Source organism: Balaenoptera acutorostrata, chromosome 3, assembly GCF_949987535.1.
Source record: "Balaenoptera acutorostrata chromosome 3, mBalAcu1.1, whole genome shotgun sequence".
Taxonomy (NCBI): domain Eukaryota; kingdom Metazoa; phylum Chordata; class Mammalia; order Artiodactyla; family Balaenopteridae; genus Balaenoptera; species Balaenoptera acutorostrata.
Window position 1 is genome coordinate 52373125 of NC_080066.1, and position 25319 is coordinate 52398443.

A 25319-nucleotide genomic window follows, 5' to 3' on the forward strand; every position below is an offset into this window, starting at 1 on the left:
GGAGGCTTTTTAGATTCACTGTGGGGTTGCCTCATCTAAGAAGCCTACCCTAATTCTCTTTTCTTCTTAGATATTCATCTTCTGTGCTCTTCTAGTGCCCTTGGAAATCCATCTCTTGGTGGTTACCAGGCTGGCTTGTGTTTTAAGGTGTATGTCCCCCACCATGGCCTGCCAGCCCCTTTGAAGGAAGGGCTGCTCTTCCTTACCTCTATATCACAGTGCCTAGTACAATACAGAGCCTCTTCAGTTGAGACACACTTGGACACCTAAGTGCTTTAAGTGCTCTTCCAGAAAGAGTTGGAAGACTAACAGATGCTGTCCTTCAGAAGTTCCTTCCAAGCCAGTGGCGCATGGTCTAGGCCCAGCTGAGTGCAGCAAGTTGCTGGAGACACTGGACTTCAGGTACATGTTTTTGAAACCATAGAGGCAATGATGATTTCCTAGAATTGGTTACTTTAATTACAAATAACAGTGATTATAGCTTGCTAATGGATTTTACAATAGCTGTGCTCTAAAATTCTTAAACTTACTTTTTTCCCCTCTCTTCTTTCCTCCCTTCCTCCCTCCCTTCCTTCCCTCCCTCCTTCCTTCTTTCCTTCCTTCCTTCCTTCCTTCCAACTCCCTGTAATTCTTAGACAAGGGCTTTGACTTGCAGTGGGTAGTGGGGAAAGAGGTGCTCTCTTAGGTGATGCAAACATTCTTCATTTCTGCTTTGGCTGGACTCAGAGCCAAGTTCTCTGCCTGGCTTTCTGGAGTGACCAACAGCATTTGAATGGGTAGGGGAAGGGCAGTCTGAGCTGAGTCTTCTGTGCCCCAAGAGGGTCAGCTTCTGCCAAGGATGGGAGATGGGGTGAAGCAATGAGCATATGAAAACCTCTTTCAGAAAAGTCTGTTCTCATTGTTCCTCTTCTCCTTTCAGGGCAGGTGGGAATAAGGGAGCCATTGCTCATGGTCCTCCCACCTCACCTTTTCCTTTCTGAAGGAAAACTGTTCAACTCTTCTATTTTCTTGGAGCAGAGAAGCCAAATCCAGCTGGCTTTGCAGCTTCTGGCAGATTAAAAAGTGTGCATTTCCACATGACTTGCTGAGTTACACCAAATTCTAACGTGTTTTTAAAAAAACCTCCCTGCTGCTGGCTCCTCTGAACGCTGACATTGTGGGGCTCTGAGCACAACTCCAGGTTAATTTTCCAGTGTCTGGTGTTTATGTGTCACTTTTGTGTTGGGTTCTCCCCAGTACATTGCCTTGTCCTTGAGGGAGGAAGCTTGTTAGTCTCCAGCTTCCTTTGTAACTTCCCAGTTTCTCTGCCCACAGCCTCTGCGCATCTGCTCACCCACCCCAATCACTTTGTTTCAAAGTGCTGTGCGACTGAATTTCTCATCTTCAAATGAAAATAATTATTTGGCTTTGTATCCACTGCATAGGTACCTCTGGGTGCATAGATAGGCAGCGTGGCCGTAGAAACTCCAGAGGCAAGCAGGCTTCATGATGCAAAGACTACAAATGGCTCACCTCCTAACGACCTCCCTCGGCAAAAACCAATAGCCCCCAAACACATTTCCTTTGAACCCCTCTCAGAAAAGGCAGTATGCAGAGTGGTCAGGAGTTCAAGTGCTCAGTGCCCTCCTCCTAAGCTGTAACCTCAAAAGGTCACTTTAGCGCTCAAGCTTCCCTTTCCTCCTATGTAAAATGGGAATAGAAACTGAAGCTACTTTATGGGGATGTTGTAAGGATGATGAGCTATCATATTGCAAACTATTCAGCACACAGTTTAGCGCTCAAGGCATACTAGCTGTGCCTATCAGTAACTAGCTATTACTAGTAGTCAAGATTAGTAGTTTGAGTCTCTCCCCGGACGTGGCGAGCTTGGCTGGGGTCGAAAGCCCGAAAGGGGTCGCCCGCCTTCCAGCTTTCCAGGCCCCTTTAAGTCCTACTGTCTGGGGGCAGGGGTCCGAGCCGCCTCGGCGTGCCAGGGGCCTGAGTCCCAATTGTGCTTGCTCAGTGAGGGTGATCTGGTGGCCGCGCAGGCGAGGGCACAGGTGCGGTCCCAACCGCAATGTGGGTGTGGGCACGGGCGTGGCGAGCGGAGATCTGGGGCGCCAAGCTTGTCCCGAGGGCGGGGGTCTGGCAGCGGCTCCAAGAGCCCGGCAGGGGGTGTCTGGGCCCTTCCGAAGGACGCCGCCTGGCACCCGACTCCGGACGACTGACGGACTCGCCCCCCGAGCTCCGGCCCCGCCCCTGGGACCCCGCCCCCCGGCGCCCCGGGTTGGCTGGAGCCGGCGGCCAAGCGAGGCGATTTGCCACGCGCCCCGTCTCTGGAGCCGCTCCGAGCCCGGCCCCCGCGGCTGGTCAGGGAGGCAGCAGTGGGGGAGGCAGGGCTACAGGGCGCGACGCCGCTGGGCTGCCCCGCCCTAGGAGGCGCCCGGGTCCTCATTAAGTGACCAGTATCCCTTCCAGGAGAACACGGTCCTTCAGAGGGAAGCGAGCTCCAGCCTGTAGCCCCGGCGCCAAACCGCCGTCATCTCCTTCCTGTGCCGGGTGATCCGTCTCCTCACCCACCAGAAAACATAGTCCGCCCCTCACGTCCTTGTGGGGTAGTGCTCGCTTCCAAACAGTGTGACTCTCTTTGCCCGCACCCTTGTCTTTCCCACTCCAAGTGCTCTAGGACCCACCAACAGGATAAATCAGCTCTGTGAAGAAAACTTAAGGGAGAAGCCAGAGAGGGTGCGAAGGGAAGTAAAGGAAAAGGCGAGCTTGGCGGAGGGACACAGAGTACCGTCGAAATAGTGCGCACGCGCGTCGGCAGGAACGAGTTCCGGTCTGGCCCGGGCCTGTCTCCTAAAAATAGCCCCGGTGTGGGGATCCGTGCGCTGATGTCCCGACGAGTCCCGGGCTGAAGGAGGCGGCTCCGGGCGGCGCGGAGCGCTGGTGGCGGGCCCCCGTTCCGGCTTGTGTGCGCCCGCCAGCTGCGCCGGAGAGACGGTGAGGGCCGCGGGCGGCAGGGCTCAGTCCGCGGGGCCAGAGGGGCGGCGTCTCGGCGAGGGGGCTGGGGGCGCCGGGGAGGGGGGCGACGCGGCCCTGGAGGGGCGCCTGCGGGACTCCGAGGACAGCGGGACGGTGTGGTGTCCGGTTGGCAGAAAGCAGGGGTCGAGGCGCGCTGCGGCGGGGCGGGTGGGGTGCGGGGAGGCGGCGAGCGGTGGTCGCGTCGGGGTCGGAGACAAGGGGCAAGGCGCCTGCGGAGGTGGGGGCGGGGTGCCCCGAGGGCGGGCCCGAGGTCTGAAGGGGTGTCGCGGGCCGGTGGAGGGAGGGTCGGCCGCGCAGGCTCGGCGCGAGGAGCCTCCCAGGGCGCGCGCTGTGTTTGGGGCTGGGGGGCGGTGGTGGACGTCGCCTCCTTGAAAGTTGGAGTTCCCTGGGGGCCCGGAGCCTCTCTGTAGGGGAACGCCCGAGGGCTGTTTTCTTAATCTTCCAGTGTGAGGCCGGGGTCTCCCCGAAGCGGTTTACCAGGGGGTGCGGGGGGCGTTTTGCGCTGTTGTTGGACTCGAAGAAGTTCCCCCACTTCTGTTTGGGAGAAGGTTGGTCTAACGGAGTGGAAGTGTGTGTGTGTGTGTGTGTGTGTGTGTGTGTGTGTGTGTGTGTGTGTGTGTGTGTGTGTGTGTGTGTGTGTGTGTGTGTGTGTGTGTGTGTGTCAGTCAGTCAGTGGCCGTGTGTGTGTGTGGATGTCAGTGGTCGGGTCGGTACTTGGGGCCAAGAGGTGGCCCGGGCTGGGGGTACCTGCGGGTGCGGACGCCCGACCGTGCGGGGAGACGTCGCGGGGAGGGAAGGGGCTACAGAGGGAACCGCTCGCTGCCCTCACCCAGGACGTCCATCTAAGTAGATCCCGGCTCGCAGGGAAGGTTTTGTGTGATAGGAACTTTGCCTTTTAGTTCGATTCCATCTGTCTTTGATCAGTGAGGATTTATTAGTAGGTGAGATAGTGCAAACAAGTTTGGAAAAGATGAGCATTTCTGAATTAGAAAAACAAGGGTTTTTTGTGTTGTTATTTTGTTTTTTTGGTTTTTTTCGCTTTAAAGTGTAACTATAAAAATGTCCTCAGACCTGATGACTGATTACTGAGATAAGAAACGAGCCTTCTGTCATGATCCAGTAGGGAACCATGTGTAGATTGAAGACTAGCAGCACCGTGTTAACCTGCATTTTATTTTACAATGAGATTGTGATTCCAGTAAGTGTGCTTTTAGAAAGGCCTGCTGTGGTGTGTTGAGAGTGTGTGTATTTTAAAACAAATACTGTCTAAACATTTTCAAGGTTTAGCACAGTATGTTTGCATTGTGTCTTGTATCTATTACTATATGGAGAGAAGGTTCTCTAAAACTCTAATTAGGTGTACATTACAGAAGAGCACTTTTCCTTTAAGAATCCAGCTGTGTTGTTTTGGCATCTGCCAAGTACTCCAGTTGTCAGTTTTAAAATCTGTTACCTTGGCAGTACTTGTACAGTCTGTGGAAAAGTTAAACAAAATAGCTTAAAGATTTTTTCTGCAAACACAAAAACGGCATTTATTTTAATAGTGTGAATTTAGGAAATGAGGATAAAATAACTATATTGTGTTATTATGGCTTTTGTATATAGGTCTTTTGGTTTGGGGTGTTTTTTGTTTTTGTTTTTTTGGTTTAGTTTTGGAAGGCTCAGTCTTTACTCATTTCTTTTCCTGTGAATGGCAACTTTTGTTTTAAGAAAAAAGTCAAACGTGTTTTCACTAAAGTGGAAGACAATTTTAGTTAGACTTTATATCAAACGTAGTGAACACATGTTATATAAAACATTAAGATTAGTTCTATATGATGATGCACTAACTGATTCTGGAATCACTTCTAATTCTCAGTGAGCGTTGTAGTAAAAAGTTGTGATAATGGTGTTAAAATGAAAATACTCTGAAGAACTAAAACTAGTGATTTAAATACTTTGCAGACACAGGCTTTAATATTTCTGTTGGAAGAGTGCTTCCAATAGAAACTTATTTACTAAAGCCGTCAACGATTGTGAGATGGTAGTGACCTCTCTAAACACAGGTTTTTCATTCAATTCACACTGTTGTTATATATGAAACTATGGTTTTATTCATACTGGAGCAAAGATGATAAAATCATGTTAACTCCTTAAATTGCTTCCCAGCAAAAGTCCAATAAAATTGTTTAGGGCAATGAGTGAATGAGTGGTGGGGAGTGCTCAGTAGAAGGAAACTCTTTGGGGCTCAGAAATAATAATTGTAAAGTCACCATGCTGAATTAGGGTTTGAGAATAATCTTCTATATTGTTAGAGTTTTTATGTTTCCTTAATGGGTATGTTTGACAAAGATTATTTTGTAAATGCAACTGGAAATAATCTTTTAAAGATGAGTTGTTTTGAATGGTGATGTTTTATTTTTCAAGGCAGTTGCATTATTCTTTGTATTTTACATTAAGAATGCAGTGCAGGTTAATATTAATTTTATTAATATTCAAGCAGTAGCAGTGTCGTCACTCATTAATTTTTTGGTTACCAAGAGAAATATCTAAGTGTATTCTGAGAGTGGTTAAGTAATTGTGGAAATGTTTATTAGAACGTGATTTTGAAGTTTGAAATATTTTAATAAAATCTTTTTAGTAGATTTGTTTTCCGATTTAGGAGGGGGAAGCCATAAGTAAATTTGTTACTGGGAAGTGGTATGCTTATCAGTGTGGTTTTGGGAAGCCACTTTTTTTTCCTCCCTTTGCTGCTTTTATAAAGTCTGGCAAGAGGAATTTAGAGTAACACACAATGATGATGGTCCTAGATTTTCTTTGGGCATTTCTAATTTTATATATTCTGTCTTGTAATCAGACTATGCACCTATTTTTTGTTTGTTTGTTTTGGAAGATATACTAATGGTACATATGAATGTTACAAAGTCTAGCTGAAGTTTTCTTTTATCAGCGATGGGGCAATGAAAATACTGCTTTGTGGACTGAAAATGATCAGCATTGCCTTCTTCTAGATTAGAAAGAAAATTTCTGAACGTTCTTAGTAAATTGAGAAGTGAGTGCTCTCTCAATGTTTGAAGTAATAAGAGAAGTGTAAATATGGAAAATCAAATCTGTTTTCTAGTTAGATAACTTCCTGCATAGAACACTCTAAGACATTATGCTGATTTGCAAGTCCTCATAAAGGAAGGCTGCTTGACTTTGTCATCAGATCTTGGTTCTGATCCCAGCTCTGCCACTGACAAAGTTATGAGATGTTTTCTGTAAAATGGGAAGGAATTACACCACCTGCCCCATAGAATTGTTAGAATTAAATGAAATAATGGTGTGATAGTTCCTAGGGCGTTCCCTGAGACTTGATGTACAAAAATGCATATTGCCTCGTCTCCCTTCATCTCTTCCTGCATACATCCCTTCCTTTCTATGTAGATTGTGTAGGTACTCTGCCCAATACCTGTACCTTTAATGTTTGTTACCAAAAGGACTTCGTGTAATGTATAAATACAGGAGAATGCTCATATATTTGTTTGGGATAAAATATCCCAGCATCTTAAATTCATTGTCAGATTAAACATAAAATGTTTAGTTGGCTGATATGCAATCATTGTTGGATTCTAACTTCCATGATCTCTCTACATTAAAAAAAAAAAAAAAAGTGAAATATAAGCATTTTTCCTACTTTTCACTGAAACATGTCTTTTAGGAATTATCTGTGGGAGTTATCTTTAAGATATGATATTTAAAATTTGAAATTATAAAAATATTTTTATAACATACCTGGAATAGGTATATCTAAAAAATAGGTTTTCTTTAGTTGGTAATTTTAATTTTTTATTCTTTTTACTTGCTTGGTGGAACTAAATTATTTTATTTAGGTGTGCTTTATCTGTGTATGGTTTATCTGTGTACTCTATGATAAATGGATCCTGTGTCCAGTTTATTATAATTGAAAGTATAAGCTCATTTGTTAATAAGACTCATGCATGGCACGGGATATGTGTTGGCACATATTTAATAAATACTATATTATTTATATAGATATATGTTATTTACTAATTTTAATATTTTTGTATTTACTAAATTGATATTTACTGAACTTAGTATTTTATCTAATATTGAATCATCTTAATAATCACTCAAGATGAAATCGTAAGCATATGAGTTAAGAAAATTATCTGGTTTATGAAGTGGAATACCAGATTTTTGAACATTGGTGTATGACAGCAGATAATTTACTTCTTCAGTTTAATACCTGTTGATGCTGAAAGCCAGAGGAATTGTTAACATAGGTGAAAAACAGACACTAGCTGATCAGACTTCTAATAACTATCAACCAAGGCACATCTTTTTATGGTTGTCTTGAATTAATACTAATTTTATTTTCTTTCTTATACAAAAATGTAAACTTTAATTTATGAACTTAAATTCAGCCATCAATAAAGTTACATTGTTATATGTTTTGAGAAATGTTTTGGTAGTGGGTGGTAAATTTATACTGCATGAGCTGGACCTTTTCACCAGGTTATTTTTGTTGCCAGCAGCATGCATGTGGAGCTTGACTTGGATTAGTTTGAGGTATGATTTGTGACCCTTGGAACAAAAGAATACTCTCCATTTAACCTGGTAAGATAACTTGTAGCTGTTGGCTTATTAAAACAAGGTGCTCTTGCATTGACTAATATTGTATTTGCTTGTCTCATTTTTTATCTCCACCCCTAGCAATCCATCTTTTACATAGAGATTAGAATTACATTTCTAAAATTCAGATCTAAATTGCATTCTTCTTTTAAAAAAAACTTGGAAGGCATGTAAAATCAGTAAACAGGCAGTAATTTAAAAGATAAGAGGTTGATCTCTAAAATCTGACTGCCTAAGTTTTAGAATACCCACTCTAGCACTTTTTCTTTGGCAAGTTCTCAGTCTTCATGAGGCTCAGTGTATAAAATGGTGATTATAATGTTATTTACTTTGTAGAGTTGTTGAGACGATTGAATGAGATGTGTATTATCAAGCTTTTAGCACAGTCCTTGGTACCTAAAATGCAGTAATTTTTTCTCCTACTGTTACTATCATTACCGCTACTGCTGTTGCCATTATTAGTCACAGTTCACTTCATAGTATGATTCTATCCTATCTTTCTAGGCTCATTGTCAGCCACAACTCTTCAGTTTCTATGACCCAGTTAAGGCCAGCTATTTGCTCTTCCCTGAAAAGGCTATTATTTTCATGCTGATGTCTCCCACTTTTATTTTTCTAGCCCAGAATTTTCCTGAGTGTGATATCCCCTTGGAAATCTAGTTGGGATTTCAAACATCATGTTAGCCACGTGACTAAGATATAGCTATTTATTCCTTTCCCCCAATCTTCTTCCTCTCTCCTACCCTCAAACCCTGGTGTCTCTGCTGGCCCTCCCCATCTCAGTAAATGGCAGGACTCAAGCCAGAAACCTAAGATATCATTTCGGGTTCTCTTCTTTTCTCTCAGATCCAACCCATCCACACGTTATGTTGTACCTTCAGAATCTATCTTGAGCCAATCCACTGCTCTTAGCCTTCACTGCCTTCACCTCTTTATTTCAAGGCCTCATTATCTCTTGCATGAATTACTGCAGTAGCCTCCTGACTGGGCTTCTTGTTTCTTTTCCTGTTCCTCACAAGTTCTTTATTCACACAGCAGCCCTAGGGACCATTTTAAGAGCCTCAGTCATGTCATTTTTCCTTAAAATCTTCCAGTGACTTCCCGTTTCTCTCAAATGGCCTGTATTCTTTTCCGTGACCTGAATGGCCCTGAATGATCTTTCTTCTTCTCATTGTTCTTCCCTTCATTCACTGGATGCCAGCCACTTGCGCCTCTCAGTGTTCTTTAAACTTTTTACTTCCTTTTTAGGGTCTTTTGCACTTTTTGTACTACCTGCTTGAGATGCTTTTCATAAGGCTCGCCTGGCCAAACTCTTTGGAACTTAGCCCAGATCTCACTTTCTCACTCAGACCATCCTGTTTAATGTTGCAGTCTGTTAGTTACTCTGTCACACATTTTGTTTATTTTCTTTAAGACACTTAGTGTAATTTGTACATATCTTGTTTAGTTGTTGCTTAATTATGGTTTTTCTCCATTATCTGAATGTAATATATCTATATCTTCATTCATGTTTTTGCCAGGGATTGGAATGCTCACTTGCTCATATTTATCCTTTAAGTTGTAGTTCAGATGTTATCTTGATACCGATTTTAATGTTTTTAGACAAAGTTTTCCTCCCTTGCTCTTGATGCACACACTATTTGTAGAGTAAAATCCATTATAGACTATTTAAAGTATTATAATTGATGTCATTCTCTTCTGCTAGGCGGAGTTCCTCTGTCAAAGACTGTGTTGCTCTTTCTGTATGCTCAGTACCAACCAGTCTGTCATGCCACATATTAAATCTCCATAAATGTTGAATTGAGTGGAAGTTGTCCTAATCAACTGAAATGACCAACACAAACCAGTTTTCCCAAATGAGACTTTAAAAATTATAAACGAACTTTCCAGATTATAAAATACTAGTTTGTGCATTTCCTGTATATATTAATATATGTGTTCTGGGTCAAGGCAGGAATCTCAGAGCTATCGAGCCTAAGTATAATAGCATTTCCTGAAATTCCATTTTGTGAGAGCTTTTGTGGCCAGCATTAGGAACCTAAGAACTATTTGTAATGGTGAAGATGGTTCCACATTCTAAATACCTAAATTACAAATGAGCTTTTGGAACATAACCTGTTTGGAAGTTGGGGACTATTTTAGCAAAATGTTTATTTTGATGCTGAAGACCTTTTTCTTAATGGTGTTAAGCTTATTTTCACATGGATTATGAAGGGAAAGGGAGAAAAGAATCTGCAAGTTGAGATTTTGTTTTTCAGAAATGGCTCAGTTTTCCCAAAGTAAAGGTATTGTCAGAAGGTTGTTGTTGTTGTTGTTTTAATGTTTTGCTTTGGGAAAACCTTAGAGAAAAGTTACAAGACTAGTACAGTGAACTCATATACCTGTCACCTAGATTCACCGATTGTTAATATATTTAGCATATTTGCCTTATGATTCTCTGTGTTTGCAGAGTGGCCCCAAACTCTGGAAACAGATATTATTATTTTATTTTATCTATAATTTGAAGCTCCTTGATTACATCTTCTCGAGTATGCGAAAGATTCAAGTTTATTCAGTTAAAGTCGGAGGCATATCATCTGAGGCAGAGCATCACAGATGCATACAAGGGATAGATTGGAAATGCTGCATTAATGTACTTTGCTAACAAGGAAACCACATATTAAATATATTAATCTCATTCAGCATATCATGTATTGTGCTGTAATAGCAGGAATCCACTGTGTAGATCTTTTTCCTTCTCTTTTTCCTCTTTTTTTTTCTTCTCTCCTTTTTCTTCCTTTTCCTATTATAATTATTTTTATTGTTAACCATTTGAGAGTAGGTCTCACTCATCATGATCCTTTACCCCAGGTGCTTTAGCAATATTAATAACGAAGAGATATTCTTACATAACCACACAGTATGATGGATTCAGGAAATTTAATATTGATACAATAATTTACTATACAGTTCATGTTGAAATCTCCAGTTGTGCCAATAATATCCTTTAATAGTGTTTTTTTCTAATTCAGTGTTATTTATTGCATTTTAGTTGTCCTATCTCCTTTAATTTGAGACAATCCTTCAGTGTTTTTTTTTATCTGACATGAATAGTTTTGAAGAGTACAGGTCCTTTGTTTTGTAGGATGCAGGAATACCACATAAGTGATGATATATCCTTCAGTGCATCACTATCAGGAGGCAATATAATGTCTGTTTGACCCATTGTTGTTGTTTACTTGAATCACTTAGTTAAGGTTTGAAAACTCCATATAAAAGTTTTCATTGTCCCCTTTGTTATTGTTGAATAATCTTTGGGGAGACCCTTTGAGACTGTGTAAATACTCTGTCTTCCCCCAGAATGTTCACATAATGGTTTTAGCATTTGTTGATGATTCTTGCCTGAATCAGTTATTACACAGCGGTTTCAAAGTGGTGTTTTTCTATTATTCCTTCTACATTTGTTAGTTGACCTTCTATTCAATTGTAAATTAGAGCTTTTCCTTTTCATTGCTTATTTAATATCAATATGTTTATAGATTCTTTTTTTATGAAGTAGGTTATACTCTATCACCTGTCAGTGTTCATTTTTTAAAAATATTTATTTATTTATTTTTGGCTGCGTTGGGTCTTCGTTGCTGCACACGGGCTTCCTCTAGGTGCGGCGAGCAGGGGCTACTCTTCATTGTGGTGCACGTGCTTCTCATTGCGGTGTTTCTCTTGTTGCGGAGCACGGGCTCTAGGCGCACGGGCTGCCGTAGTTGTGGCTCGCGGGCTCTAGAGCGCAGGCTAAGTAATTGTGGCTCACGGGCTTAGTTGCTCCGTGGCACGTGGGATCTTCCCGGACCAGGGGTCGAACCTGTGTCCCCTGCATTGGCAGGCAGATTCTTAACCACTGTGCCACCAGGGAAGTCCCCTGTCAGTATTCATTTTGATGTTCCAAATTAACTCAGATTTGGTCAGTGGGAGCTCCTTCAACTTAACTCATTGATTGTTTTGACATGTTTCTATCATTTTTGGAGCACTTCCTTACTTTGGGGACAGAAGATATTCTAGGCTCATCTTCTGCTTTTCCTGCAGCTGTCCTAGGATTGGCCATTTCTTCAGGGAGTTCTGGTTTCTTTCATTGGGTTAAGAGTATTTAGAAGTCAAGAACTGGGCAGTAGGTATGCTTGTTGATACTGGAATATCATTGTTTTAGAGCCTTTTCAGCTGACCAAGCTGAGAAATTTTGAGTTTATGCTAATTGCTCAAGCAGTAGATTGTAATTTTTCTTTACGTTCCTGGAACTCCTTAGCACAGAATCTTTTCTTTTGAAACTGTTAACAGTTTAAGTGACTAATTTGTCACGTAATTTTTCTGTTTTATTCTGTAATGGTTGGGTCTTGATTTCCAAAACTTATTTTAAGGTTCTTGGGAATAGGAGTCCTGTTTTATATCTCTTTGTATGTTCAGTGAATATGTTTCATAGTGCCTTGAGCATGATTGGTACCCATAGGTGGTTTATAATGTATAAATATAATAGTGACTCAATATTATCTTTATTACTCTTATACCATAGTTAACTGTTCTTGTGTTTTGTTGTAACATTTCAGGTAATTTTGTGGAAACTTTTAAGTGAATTGGTGATTCATTTGTTCTGTTTATACTAACTTTATTAACCTTGAAGTAATGAAACATCTAAAAGTTTTTCAACTTAAAAATTTTAAAAACCTAATTCTTGAGATTAAAGTATATAATTAAAGAACATCAAAACGACTAATCTTGACATTGCTGTTTTATAGTGTTTTGTTCTTTAGCCCTTTCTGGGCTTCACTTTAATTATAGTGAGATGATATCTAGATCCTTTTTAAGTCTAGGTTACATGCTTTATATATAATTAACGTTGACTTGTTTATGAAAGTGAAATTAAGTGCTACAAAGTATAGTGGAAAGAATATTGTGCTACTGAGCCAGGAGTCATTGGGTTCTAATTCTTCGTAAACATTGTGTTACTTTGGCAATTTCACAGTTTGGTTTTCATTATCTTATTCATTCAGTCCACAGGGCTAGGTGATGAGGAATAAGAGTGAAAAGGCATGGCTTTCACAGTCACGTGGGAGTATGGACACATATAGGTTTATAATTCACTTTGCTATGTGCTTGATGTGTATAGTGCAGAGTGCTACAGGAGCACATAGAAGGGGCAATTAACCCAGTTTCAGGGATCCCAGCCAGGAAAATTTATTCCACTGGAAGTGACATTTTCAACTTAGGTTGAAGTCTAAAGAGTGAATAGGACTTAGCCTTGTGAAGAGAGTAGATAGAGTTTACTAGACCTGTGTTAAGGGCAAGAGATACATTTAAGGACCTTGGGTTGCTTGGAGAAACTCAAAGAGTACACTATGGATGGATCAGGCAGTGCCAGAGAGATTAGACTAGAGAGATAAATAGGGACCAGATTATGAAGAGCCCTTAAGCTGTGTTAAGGAATTTGTACTTTATTTTAGGGAAAATCTAAGCATCTTAAGCCTGGAGAAAATTAATTTAAAAGGTGATACTGATTGCACTGTGTAGACTTCTTCAGAGAGAGTTACAACTGGTAGGCAGGGCTTCCCTGGTGGCGCAGTGGGTCAGAATCTGCCTGCCAATGCATGGGGCATGGGTTCAAGCCCTGGTCCGGGAAGATGCCACACGCTATGGAGCAACTAAGCCCGTGCGCCACCACTACTGAGCCTGCCCTCTAGAGCCCGCGAGCCAGAACTACTGAAGCCCGCATGCCTAGAGCCCGTGCCCCACAGCAAGGGGAGCCACCGCAATGAGAAGCTAGCGCACCACAACGAAGAGTAGCCTCCACTCTCTGCAACTAGAGAAAGCCCGCGTGCAGCATCAAAGACCCAACTCAGCCATAAATAAATAAATAAATAAATAAATAAATTTTAAAAACCCAAAAAACTGGTAGGCAGGGAGAATAATTAGGAGGATGTTACAACAAATTAGTTAAAAGGGGTTAAGGTGGCCTGGACTGTGGTAGTGGGATGAGGATTGAAGAAATAGTTGGATTTGAGGAGGTATATAGGAGGTAGAATGAAAGGACTCAGTGATGGAGGGCTTGTGGTAGGTGAAAGAGAAAGAGTTAAGGGTAATGATTAGGTTTATGGCTTGGGCAATTGAGGGAATGAATGGGTGGTTTACTGAAATAGGAAGCACAAGGGGAGGTTTAGGCTTTGGAGAAAGATGATGAATTTACTTGTGATAGAGTGCCTAGATGGATAAAGAGGGTATGGTCAGAGAGTGGGATGTATAACTTACTCTCAGAAGTGGAACAGTTCCTGTTAATGACGAGGCCTAAGGAGTTGCCCATGGAATGGGTGTTTGAAGAGGAGTGGAAGTGAAGGTATGTAGTGGTTGGGGAACAGAGAGGATTTATCTATTAAAAAAAGCCTAAGGGTATGCCTGCCCTAAGGCAGAGCACACTGTTTTAGATTATCTCAAGGTTTTCAGCATATAAAATGTTTCAGATACTGTAGTCTCAATAAGATTGTCTTAAGTTAAACAAGCAAACAAAAAAGCAAAAAAAAAAATAACCCCGCAACAATAAATATTTTTTTCTAAACAAAGCAGGAGACTGTTTAATTGCTCCAGACTCATCTTGTGTTTTACCTTTCCCAATCCTGGAATCATCCTCTTTTCCGAAGAGCCCTGGCTCCTTTCGTTGGAGGATGGCATTTAGAAACCAAGATCTGGGTGCTAGGTGTGCTCATTGCTCCTGGGGTGTCATTGTTTCTAGGCCTTTTCAGCAGAGCTAAGAAATATGTGTGTATATACTAACCCACACATATATGTATGTGTGGGTTAGTATATGATTGTATACATGTACAGTCACTTCTACTATAACATGGCATGTGTGTTCCTGAAAATCAGTGTGCAATGCAAAGTTGTATAATAAAGACCACGGGGTTCATGGCATCGATGGAGCCAGGAAAACAATACTCAGAAACTCTGTCAGTGACGCATTAAAGAGAAAAGATAGGAACCTAATAAACCTATTTAAAACAGCAGTCATGCGGTTAAACATGTTAAATGGTTAAGTATTACAGAAAGAGTAAATGTGGCTCTTTGCTATGAAGAAGACATGAAGTTTGCTTATGTAGGTGAGTTTTGGAAAGGTTGTGGCTTGTGAGTTATTGTGAAGTGGTGGATTGAAAGTTATCTGAAATCAAATGAAACACCACCAGATGTGGATGGATGTGGCTCATAACACATGCTGTTATGTTATGGACTGTGGTAGATCATTTTCATTTGAGTCAGTTCTCCCTTGGGTGCCTTGCAATTTATTCTTCATTTCTGCAATAATTTTTTTTTCTATTTCTTTTTTGAATTCAGTCAGCTTTTTAAGTTTCTCATTTTTGTTTTTAGTTTTTCAGTTTCTGTCTGATTCAAAGTGGTTTTCATATCCTCAAATGCTTGTTTGAATATGTTTAATCCAATTATTAATATATTAGGATAATGTATTAACAGAATATATTTAATTCTATTTGGAATACTGACTTACAGAGTTTTTGCTGCTTTGAGGTTGTTTTTGGTAGGAGGTTTTCCTCACATGATATGTCAAAATCTGTTTCCTGATTTTCTGGATTTCACTTTTCTTTTGTTCATTTTTGTGATACTGGGGGGTTTTACAGTATTCCTAGTTTAATGGTGCCCTCTTCTGTCGGTATAAAATAGTCCTGTTACTTCAGTAGTTCTTACTTGTTTGTTTTAATGGTTGGAGAGAAGGGTTGTGAGACTTCCAATTTTATGATTCTTTTTGGTCTTGCGGGACCTTAAATTTTCCCCTTTTTCTTTTTCCCTTTACCATCCAATTGCCAAAGGACACTCTTTCCTTCCTTTTGCCTGTCTTCTCCCAGAGGCCATGTGTTTCAAGGTTGTGCCCCCTTACGTGGCGGCTAGTGCTTTAAATGGCACCTGTTCTTTAAATCACCAGAAGTTTGAACTTCCTTCCCTGTGCTCTGTATTCTGATCTGCCCATTTTCCCAGTAATTCCCCAGATTTAGGGTGGGTTAATATTTTTGGTGGTCCTTTCAAATGACCCTTAGGCCTGTTTGCTGGCACCAAGCCTTGTGGTGCGTGGGGGTGGAGTGACAGCTTGGGAGATCAATCAAGTACTGGGATTTGGTGATTTTTCTGTTTCCACTCATAGAGAGCTTTTTTTTTTTTTTTGTCTTTAGGCTATGCTGAAAGCTTGGTTTTGTGTAGGATTTCCTTTTCCACCTTGTATTTTCATATGGTTTAGGGGGAATATTTTTAGTTAGATAATGCTACCACCATTGGCCTCACTAAAGTGTCTACTTCTGGGGGAGGGGGAGCAGGAATCTATTGACTTATGCTATCAATGCTACAAGGGTTTTAGTAAGAAAAGACATAGGTAGTCAACTTACACTGGTGAGCTAGAGATGTTAGAAAGTACCCTGTAGGAGATATAAACCAATTTAAATACTCTTGCTTCATTCTGCTAGCATGTAAATGCAGGTTCTAGGTTATTGCAAGAGTCTTAAGTGCTTTTTTTTTGTAAAGAAGGTTATTAATTCAAATATTTATTTCTGTAATGTATATTGGAAATGCTTTGGTTTTATTTATAACATGAATGAGTTATAGGCCTATATTCAACCTAGCACTTCTTTGGTACTTCTTTATTCTAATGACAATCTAATATGTGAAGTTTTCAGAAAAGGTAACTTTTTTTTTTGGAATTTAAATCATTTTTAATAAAATTTTTTACACTTAGAGGTGGAGATGTAAATAATATATAAGAAATATAATGGTATATAAAGAATAATAAAACATTCACTTGTGGATCTACTACCTTACTGAAAAAATAAAACTACCAGTATTGTTGAAGTCCCCTGTGTGAACATTCACAGTCTTATTTCTATCTCTAACCCCAGGATTAAGAATTATTAAGAATTTGTGGTTATTATTCTCTTGGCCTATATTCTTAAGCAGGTTACTATTAGTACATGTAGCTAAAGTCCGTTTATTTTCCATGACCTCACATGCCATTGTATGACTACTTCACAGTTTATTTATCCATTCTACTTGTTTCCTGGTTCTGTTAGTAGGATAGTAGATTTTTTTTTTTTTTTTTTTTTTTTTTTTAGAAAGGTAACTTCTAAACTTGGGAATTGATCTGATAGATGTTAACTTCTTTGAAAGTTAAACTACTTGTATCTCTTCTTTTTCTTTTTCTGCTCTTTTGGCTTTCTCAGTTTTATTTTATGATTGAACTGTTGTCCTTTGATTACAATAAATTGTAGGTGTCGTGTTATTTCTTGGCTGTGCACTTTTATGGTGTTCAATAAGATGGCACTGTATCTGTTGATTGTAGCTGAAGTTAATTGGTTCTGTCTTATATGCTTTATATCTATGTCTTTTTAACATGAGAAATTTAACATAAAGTTGGAGTTATGTGTGGAAGTTCTTTATGCTTGGTTTCTAGAATTTAGTTGCTTAAAATATTTATTACCTTTAAGCATTTCTTTCCCTAGAATTAACAAGTTTTTTTGTCAGTGTTTTATGTTGTTGGGGTAGAAATTGACTTGTTCCATTAGTCATTATACATTTCTTTTAAAAAATATAAACCAAAATTAAAAGGCGTATTGACTTTAAACAGCAGAAATCTTTCATAATATAAATTAAAACCTTTGCTATTAATGATGTGTTTTTGGAATTCTCCACCTGACTTTTTGATGGTGTTTAAAGGCAGTCAGTACCTATGCCCAGCTGTCTGTCTTTGGAACCTCATATATGGGCTTTCATTTCTTTTTTTGTAGCTTCCCGAAGTCTTAAGTAATGACTTGACAGGCTCTCTATACAATTTCTTTTTACTGCCCTACCCCTTTTCTTTCAGCTGGTAAATATGGTAGCCCCAAAGCAATGTCCATTGCTCTGCTCCCTTGCCCCTTCCTTTGGACTCTATTCCTTTTCTTTTCTCACTACTTTAACTATTGTTTCTGTATTGTTGATGCAGAAATATAAACACATTTAAGATATAGCTCTTTGCTTCTAGTAGGTAATGGTGTAGAAAGGGTAAAACCCCATTAATTACTATGCTACATTAATTACCGAGTGATGTGTAAATCTTAGACACAAGGCATGGATTAGGGAGTTCAGGGAAGGAAGAGTTCAGAAGTGACCAGGGAATGCTTCATGGAAGAATTGATATTTGAGCTGGATGTCAGGTTTTATTGTCAGAGGTGTAGAAAAGATATTTCACATAGAGAAACCATTTTGAGCAAAAGAACTAAAACAGAAAAGTGAGAGGTATGTATTGGACACAGTTTGGCTAGATTGGAGGGTGTTTCAGAAGTAGAAGATGGTAAAGTGGGAAAGAGAGCTTGAGACCAGATTGTAGAGCACGTTGGATGTTGAGCAGTTTGGACTTTGTTCTTCAGCTAAGGAAGAGCTGTTGAAAAGTCTTTTAAGCTTGGAAGTGACCAGGGCCGTCTTTAATATCCCCATATAACAAGATAACAAAGATGACATTATGTCCTTCCTTATTAATAAAGCTTGGTTCCTTAAAGAATAATGCTCAACAACACTTGTTTGAAAGGACAGTGCTAGCCTCATTCTTAATTTGATTGTTTGAAGGAAATTGGTGGGAATATATGCCTTTCAAGTAGAAGACATGAATAAAGATAGATTATTCTTTTCTCATTCTCCTCTGTATCTCACTTCTTTTTTTTAAATTAATTAATTTATTTATTTATTTTTGGCTGTGTTGGGTCTTCGCTTGTGTGCGAGGGCTTTCTCTAGTTGTGGCAAGTGGGGGCCACTCTTCATCGCGGTGCGCAGGCCTCTCACTATCGCGGCCTCTCTTGTTGTGGAGCACAGGCTCCAGATGCGCAGGCTCAGTAGTTGTGGCTCACGGGCCCAGTCGCTCCGCGGCATGTGGGATCTTCCCAGACCAGGGCTCGAACCCGTGTCCTCTGCATTGGCAGGCGGATTCTCAACCACTGCGCCACCAGGGAAACCCTGTATCTCACTTCTTGATCTCCATTCCCAGGTCAGGCCAAATGCTGTGCTTTCCATAAAGAACTGATTCCTTCCAATTAGAAGAGTTTTCTTTTGAAATCCTCATAGTACTTTGTATCTGTCTTATTGTACTTACCATGTTTGACCTTATAATAAAGGGAGTAGGTGTATACACAGTGCATTAAAGCTTTTTATGCTTGTATCTTAGTTCTTGCATTCTTTTCATGTAGATTCTCAGTAAATATATAGTAATCTATTAAGTTTCTGTCTTTCAAATGACCCTAGATTTTACATGAGGATTTGGGCTGAACTAAGGTTTTGGACTGAACTTAAAGTCTTTAATACTGCTGGTCTAGATCAGTAGTTCTCAACATTTTTTCTGCTGTGAGATACAGTAGATGAAATTTTGACACATGGACTCCCATGCATCTACTTAGCAGGGAAGTAAAATGTTACAGTGATTTATAATTGCCACAACTATCCTAGGATTTGTTGTCAGTGTAACAAGTAGTAGATGATGTATATAGTTCTTAGGGCAGTAGCTTTAACTCTTCCCAATTTTCTTCCACTTAAGAAGGCATACCAGAATGCAAGGAAAGGTAGTACTATGAGGATAATCTGAAGCCCCCTCTCTCTATTTTAAGGTTCAAAACAGCACTTTAGAAGTATCAAATTATTTGCAATAAAAATCCCTAGTTATAGTATCCATCTTTCAGGATAACTTTAGGGTTTTTTGGATTTCTTCTTTTCCATTAGTGCAGATGTTTTTGTTGTTAACTATTTGTTTGTTTGAAATGGGTAGAATCCTGTTTTGATGCGGATTAGACTGGTAGTCTGGATATTACTCCTGGATTCCATTTCATTTCTGTTAAGCTTTAGAGTTTGTGTTTCTAAAAAGACCTCTGAGGCCTCTTCCAGTTCAAAACTTTAGGAAGTTGCAGAATATCGCAAATATGGTGTTCAAGCTTTTTCTAGATTCTGGCCAACATCCTTATTAATATGGACATCTGTTTGACACACTTTGCCAGCTTACCAGACTTTAACCAAAGTGATGTATATTTGGCCATTTTTTATGTTAAGTGCCTAGTGTCACATTTTAAAGTGTGCTTGTTTTTGAACTTTTTTTTTTTGTGGACAAAATATACTTTTTGTTATTGGGGTGTAGGTGGTTGAGGACTGTAAAAATGATAGGTTCCAGTAACTATATGCCTGACAAGAAATACTAAGAGTGTTGTTAGCCCTTAGTTTGGGTTGAGGCGCGTAGAACAAATGGAACTTTAGCATTTGGGAAGTTACATCCTCCACTTGATGAATGATAGCGTTATCAGAACATGTAATAAATATTAAATATCAATGTGAACGCTGTCAGTATGGTTGCTGATTATAGATTAGGGGGTGATAAATTATTTGGGAAAATAAAATAGGAACTAGTAATTTACCTAAAATGCCTTTTTGTGGCATAACCACTGGTATGCGTATCGTTATGGGGAAGATGTTAGATACCATAATGAAGTAGGATGATAGAAAAGAAAATGTGAAGGCACTCTAAGTTATTTTATTATAAGAGTAGAAGCTAAAAATAAACACATATACCCACACAGAAGCTTGTATACCAGTGTTCATAGCACCATTACTAATAATAGGCAAAAAATGGAAACAAATGTCCATCAGCTGATGAATGAATAAATAAAATGTGGTGTTTCCATACAGTAGAATATTATTTGGCAATAAAAAAGGATGAAGTATGAATGCATGCCACAACATGGATGGATCTTGAAAACATTGTTAAGTGAAATAAGCTAGTCATGGAAGATCATATATTATATGGTTCAATTTATATGAAATGTCCAGAATAGGCAATTCTATAGAGACATAAAGATGCCTCACTGCTTAGGGCTGGGGTGTGGGGTGGGAATAGGGAATGGGGAGTGACTGCTGATGGGTACAGGTTTCTTTTAAGGGTGATGAAAATGTTCTGGGATTAGTGCTGATGGCTGCACATTCCTGTGAATATAAAAAAATTCAGGTGTATACTTTAAATGGGTGAATTGTATGGCATGTGAATTATATCTCAGTAAAGCTATTTGCTTTTTTATTTTTTAAAAAAGAACTGAGGCTGTGTGAAGAGATGTTTTGGACCTAATGGGTACTTTGGGAGATATAGATGGAGGTGGAAGCGCATGGGGGAAAATAGGCATTTCTGGCATTAGTATACTATCACATTGTAACACCAATGCTACCCTCTCTGTTTGCTGGCTAAGAATGTGATAGGTTGTGTTTTAGTGGGCATTGTAAAAGAACCCAGCTTTTTAACCTTACCTAACACTGAGGCTGGAATTGTGCATTATTCTACTTGACAGGATTAGTCTTGCCTTTCTCTTATTTGTGTATTTTTTGTCATATTAAATTCAAATGTTTTCCTGTTTTCAAGGTAGCGCATAATTGTGTTCTGCCCATCTATCCATCCTACACCCTGCTTTGCTCTTTTTGTTCACACCTACTCACATTTGTGTCATCTTTTTACTTTCTGTAATTGGAACAGTCCCTAGTTTCATGTGTGCTTGAAATCACTTTCTTTCTTAAATGCTTGCTTCTGTGAAATTAACTGACTTGAAGATATTGTTTCTTGTGGCTTAGTCTTTTTATATGTTTATAAATCTATTCTTTTAAGGCCTTAGTAGTATCGTTTTCAGTTCTAGAGTCGTATTAAATGATTCCAAATATATTCCAAAACTTCTCATTTGGCTTTTGCTGTATGTAGTGTTTGCCTTTCTGATTTCTTCAACAGTGATGACTCTTTAATAGGAACGTTGCTAACCAATTGACTTCCAGTGGCAGTCTCCATTTGTTCCATTTGCCCCCTTTTCTGGGTTATTTCTTTACGAAGCTAGCACTTATTGAGCTCATACTGGAACTATGCGAAGTAATAGCGTAGCATATATGCTTATTTAATAACAACTATTTAATTAATTTAACAACTAAATTTATGAAGTATACAAACTATTACTACACTGTTTTACAGATGAGGAAACTAAAACTCAGAAGATAATGATGATTGTTCTTGATCTTAACTTTGTAAAGTCAGAAAAATCTTTTAACTATGTATGTATAGCTTCTCTGTGTTGAGTATCTGCTTTCGTAATGTGTGATCTTTGTATGTATTTGGTGGTTGCTCAAAGTTTTACAAATTTATTCCTAAATGGAACCATAGAGTATGTACTCTTTAATGTCTGGATTTTTTCCCTCACCAAAGTGTTTTTGCAATTCATCCGTGTTTGTGTCTATCAGTATTTTGTTCCAGTTTCCTGTTGCCTAGTGTTCCTTTATATGTTTATACCACAATTTCTCCATTCACCTTTCATGGACATTTTGGTTGTTTCCAATTTGGAAATAAAATTTTCTCCCCCTCATTCTTGTGCTATTTTTGTCATCCATTTTATGATGCATGTTTTTATTTTTATACATTATTGCTACGTTTGCTTTAAAACCCATTATCTCTTTAAAAAGTAAAAGTAAGAAAATAAAAGGTAAACTCACACACTTACCATTTCTATTGGTCTTCCTTTCTGTAGAAATAGGTTTCTATCTGTTGTTTCTCAGAGCAGTTTTAGGTTTACAGAAAAACTGAACAGGAAGTACAGAGTTCCTATATACTCTCTTTCTCACTCTCGTCTCTCCCCCTTCCCTATTATTAACATTGCATTGGGATGGTACATTTGTTAGAGTTGATACTGATGCATTATTATTAATTAAGTCCATGGTTTACATTAGGGTTCATTCTGTTGACAGATTCTCAGCTTTTGTTTGTCTGAAAATGTTTTTATTTCTCCATCTGTGAAGGATATTTTTGCTTTATGTAGATTTCAGTTTACAGGTTTTTTTTCCTTCTTAGCACTTTAAAGGCGTTATTCCTTTGCTTAAACTTGTTCGCATTACTTTCTGCAAGGAGTCTGTGGTAATTCTTACCTTTGTTCCTCTGTATGTAATGTGTCTTCCCCTCACTTTGGTTGCTTTTAAGATTTTCTTTATATTACTGGATTTCAGCAGTTTGATTGTTAATTATGTGCCTTGGTACAGTTTCTGTGTGCTTAACCTGTTTTTTGTTCCTTGAGTTTCTTGAGTATATGGGTTCAGTTTTCCTCAGATTTGGAAATTCTTTGGCCTTTGTTTCTTCAGATATTTTTTCTCTCTCTATCCTTCTGGGACTATAATTACACCATTTTTAGACTGCCCTTGATATTCTCACAGGTCCTTGATGCTCTGTTCTTTGTTTCTTTTTTTGCTTTCTATTTTCACATCTTCAATTTAGGGATCCTTTTTTCCTGCACTGTCGAATCTGTTGCTTAAGTCTATCTAGTTTTTTATTTGAGATACTATATTTTTCATCTTTAGAAATTCATTTGATTCTTTTCAAAATAATTGTCATTTTTTCTGTTTTTCATTAAATCCTTTAATATATTTATAAAATTTTAAAGTTTATGTCTTTAAAGATATCATCATCTTGTTTCTGGATCTGTTTTTTTTGTCAGAATTTTTTCCCCTGGTATAGCTTACACATTTTTCTGGTTTCTTATGTTGAGTAAGTTTTGATTGACTCTTGGATGTTCATCATGATGTTGTCTGGATTTTGTTGGTTTTTTCTTAACAGGCTTAAATTTTGTTTTGGCAGTGTATTCCATTTCTTATGAAAAAATAGTAGTAGTTTAGCACTACTGCTAAGGAAGTGATTCTGCTTCAATGTCTACTCACTGCGCCAGGTTTCAATGAGATTTTTCTCTCCTCTATTTGGAATTTGAACATCTCCAAATCTTATGTAATCTCTGGTAACTTTTGAGCCTACTGCTTCCTAGTTATTGTTCTTTGCCTGGCCTTGTAGAGTTTCACTTTACTAATGCTGCAGCTTTATATTCAGCAAAAAACTGTGTTGTCAAGTATTATAGCAATTAACCACGTGTGGCTTTTGAGAGCTTGAATTGTGGCTAGTTCAAATTTAAATATTCTGTAAGTATAAAACATACTGAATTTCAGAAACTTATGGGAAAAAAATGTAAAATATCTGTTTTTTAAATCAATTGTATTCTGAAATGATAACATTTTGAGCATTCCGGTTAAAGGAATTATGTTAAAATTAGTTTCATCTGCTTCATTTTACTTTTTTTTTTTAAATTTTACTTATTTTTTATTTTTGGCTGTGTTGGGTCTTCATTGCTGTGCATGGGCTTTCTCTCGTTGAGGCAGGTGGGGGCTACTCTTCGTTATGGTGCGCGGGCTTCTCATTGTCGTGGCTTCTCTTGTTGCAGAGCACAGGCTCTAGAGCGCAGGCTCAGTAGTTGTGGTGCATGAGCTTAGTTGCTCTGAGGCATGTGGGATCTTCCTGGGCCAGGGATCGAACCCGTGTCCCCTGCATTGGCAGGCGGATTCTTAACCACTTTGCCACCAGGGAAACCCCATTTTACTTTTAAAATGTGATTATTAGAAAATTTTAAATTATATTTTGGGCTCATGTTATGTTTGTTTTGGACGGAGCTGCTGTAAAATCCTCTGTGCAAATTTCAGGTGCACTTTGTCTTCTTGAACTCTATCGTCTCTATTACTTTCCCACACAGTTTCCAGCTTCCTTAGCCTCCCTAAATTTCCGTTTCTGTCTCTTTTACTCACTTAGTCCACCATATTCTGCTTGGCTTCTCATTTCTGCACTGCTCTCCTGACTCTTCATTGTAGGGTTGCGGTCCCCAACCTTTTTGGCACCAGAGACCAGTTTTGTGGAAGACAATTTTTTGATGGGATGGGGGGGATGGTTCAGGTGGTAATGCAAGTGATGGGGAGTGGCAGATGAAGCTTCGCTCACTCACTCGCCCGCCGCTCACCTGCTCTGTGGCCCGGTTCCTAACAGGCTGCAGGCCAGTTGTGGTCCGTGGCCCCCAGGGTTGGGGACCCCTGTTGTAGGGGACACTTTCCGTTTTCTCAGGTGTTGCAGTGGTGAGCTCCTTGTTGTCCAGTGTTTTAAAATTATAGTTTTACATATATATCTGTGTGTGTGTGTGTGTGTGTGTGTGTGTGTGTGTGTGTGTATATATATATATATCATCAGTTTTCTCGTTGAGTTCACTGGGAGAGCATGATTGGTACTAGTTACCACATCATGGCTAGTAGCAAAAATCTTTTTAAGGCACGAGTAAGTTGATGACCACATATGAGAACATGAATTAAAAACACCATTTTTAAACCTCAGTTTTGATTACAAAATGAAATTCATCTTTGAGCAAATAAATACTTTGTATTGTGTTTATAGACTGTACTTTATGTTTTTGGGTTTTTTTTGCCTGCTTCATTTTTATCTTAATCTGGATTGATTTTTAAAGCTGTTTGTTTTCATGTAGAAACCTATTTTCTTTGACACTACGTTATGCTCAAGGCAGAAACTTTGATAATTTCCAAACATAAAGCAGTAATTTTCTTCATAATTGTATCGATAATTTTAATCAAGATTTGAGGAGATACTTTTTAGGCCCTCAAGATTTGAAGCTAGGAATGTCAGTATGTCAGCAGCACTTTGGTTTCACTTTGCTTTCTAGTTTATTGGCATTCACTGATTAGGCACTTAAATAACCAGCTAATATGGCAAGAGATAGGAGTTAGGGAGCAAATTACTTATTTTAGGTCATTCAGGTCTTCAGTTATCAGCAGTT

At 39.2% G+C, this 25319-nt stretch overlaps 1 protein-coding gene across 10 annotated transcripts in view; it reads left to right on the forward strand.

Moving 5' to 3' along the window:
- Positions 1-2438: 2438 nt before the first annotated feature.
- Positions 2439-25319, forward strand: part of MEF2A (myocyte enhancer factor 2A) — a 171022-nt gene continuing 148141 nt past the window's right edge. For 3 of the 10 annotated variants that reach the window (XM_057542638.1, XM_057542644.1, XM_057542637.1), the window contains exon 1: positions 2443-2982. The gene's annotated coding sequence lies outside the window, so the exon portion shown is untranslated. Of the gene's footprint in view, positions 2983-3356; positions 3573-25319 lie in introns of those variants that run through there. The other 7 variants (XM_057542640.1, XM_057542641.1, XM_057542643.1 and 4 more) reach the window with 6 other exon arrangements.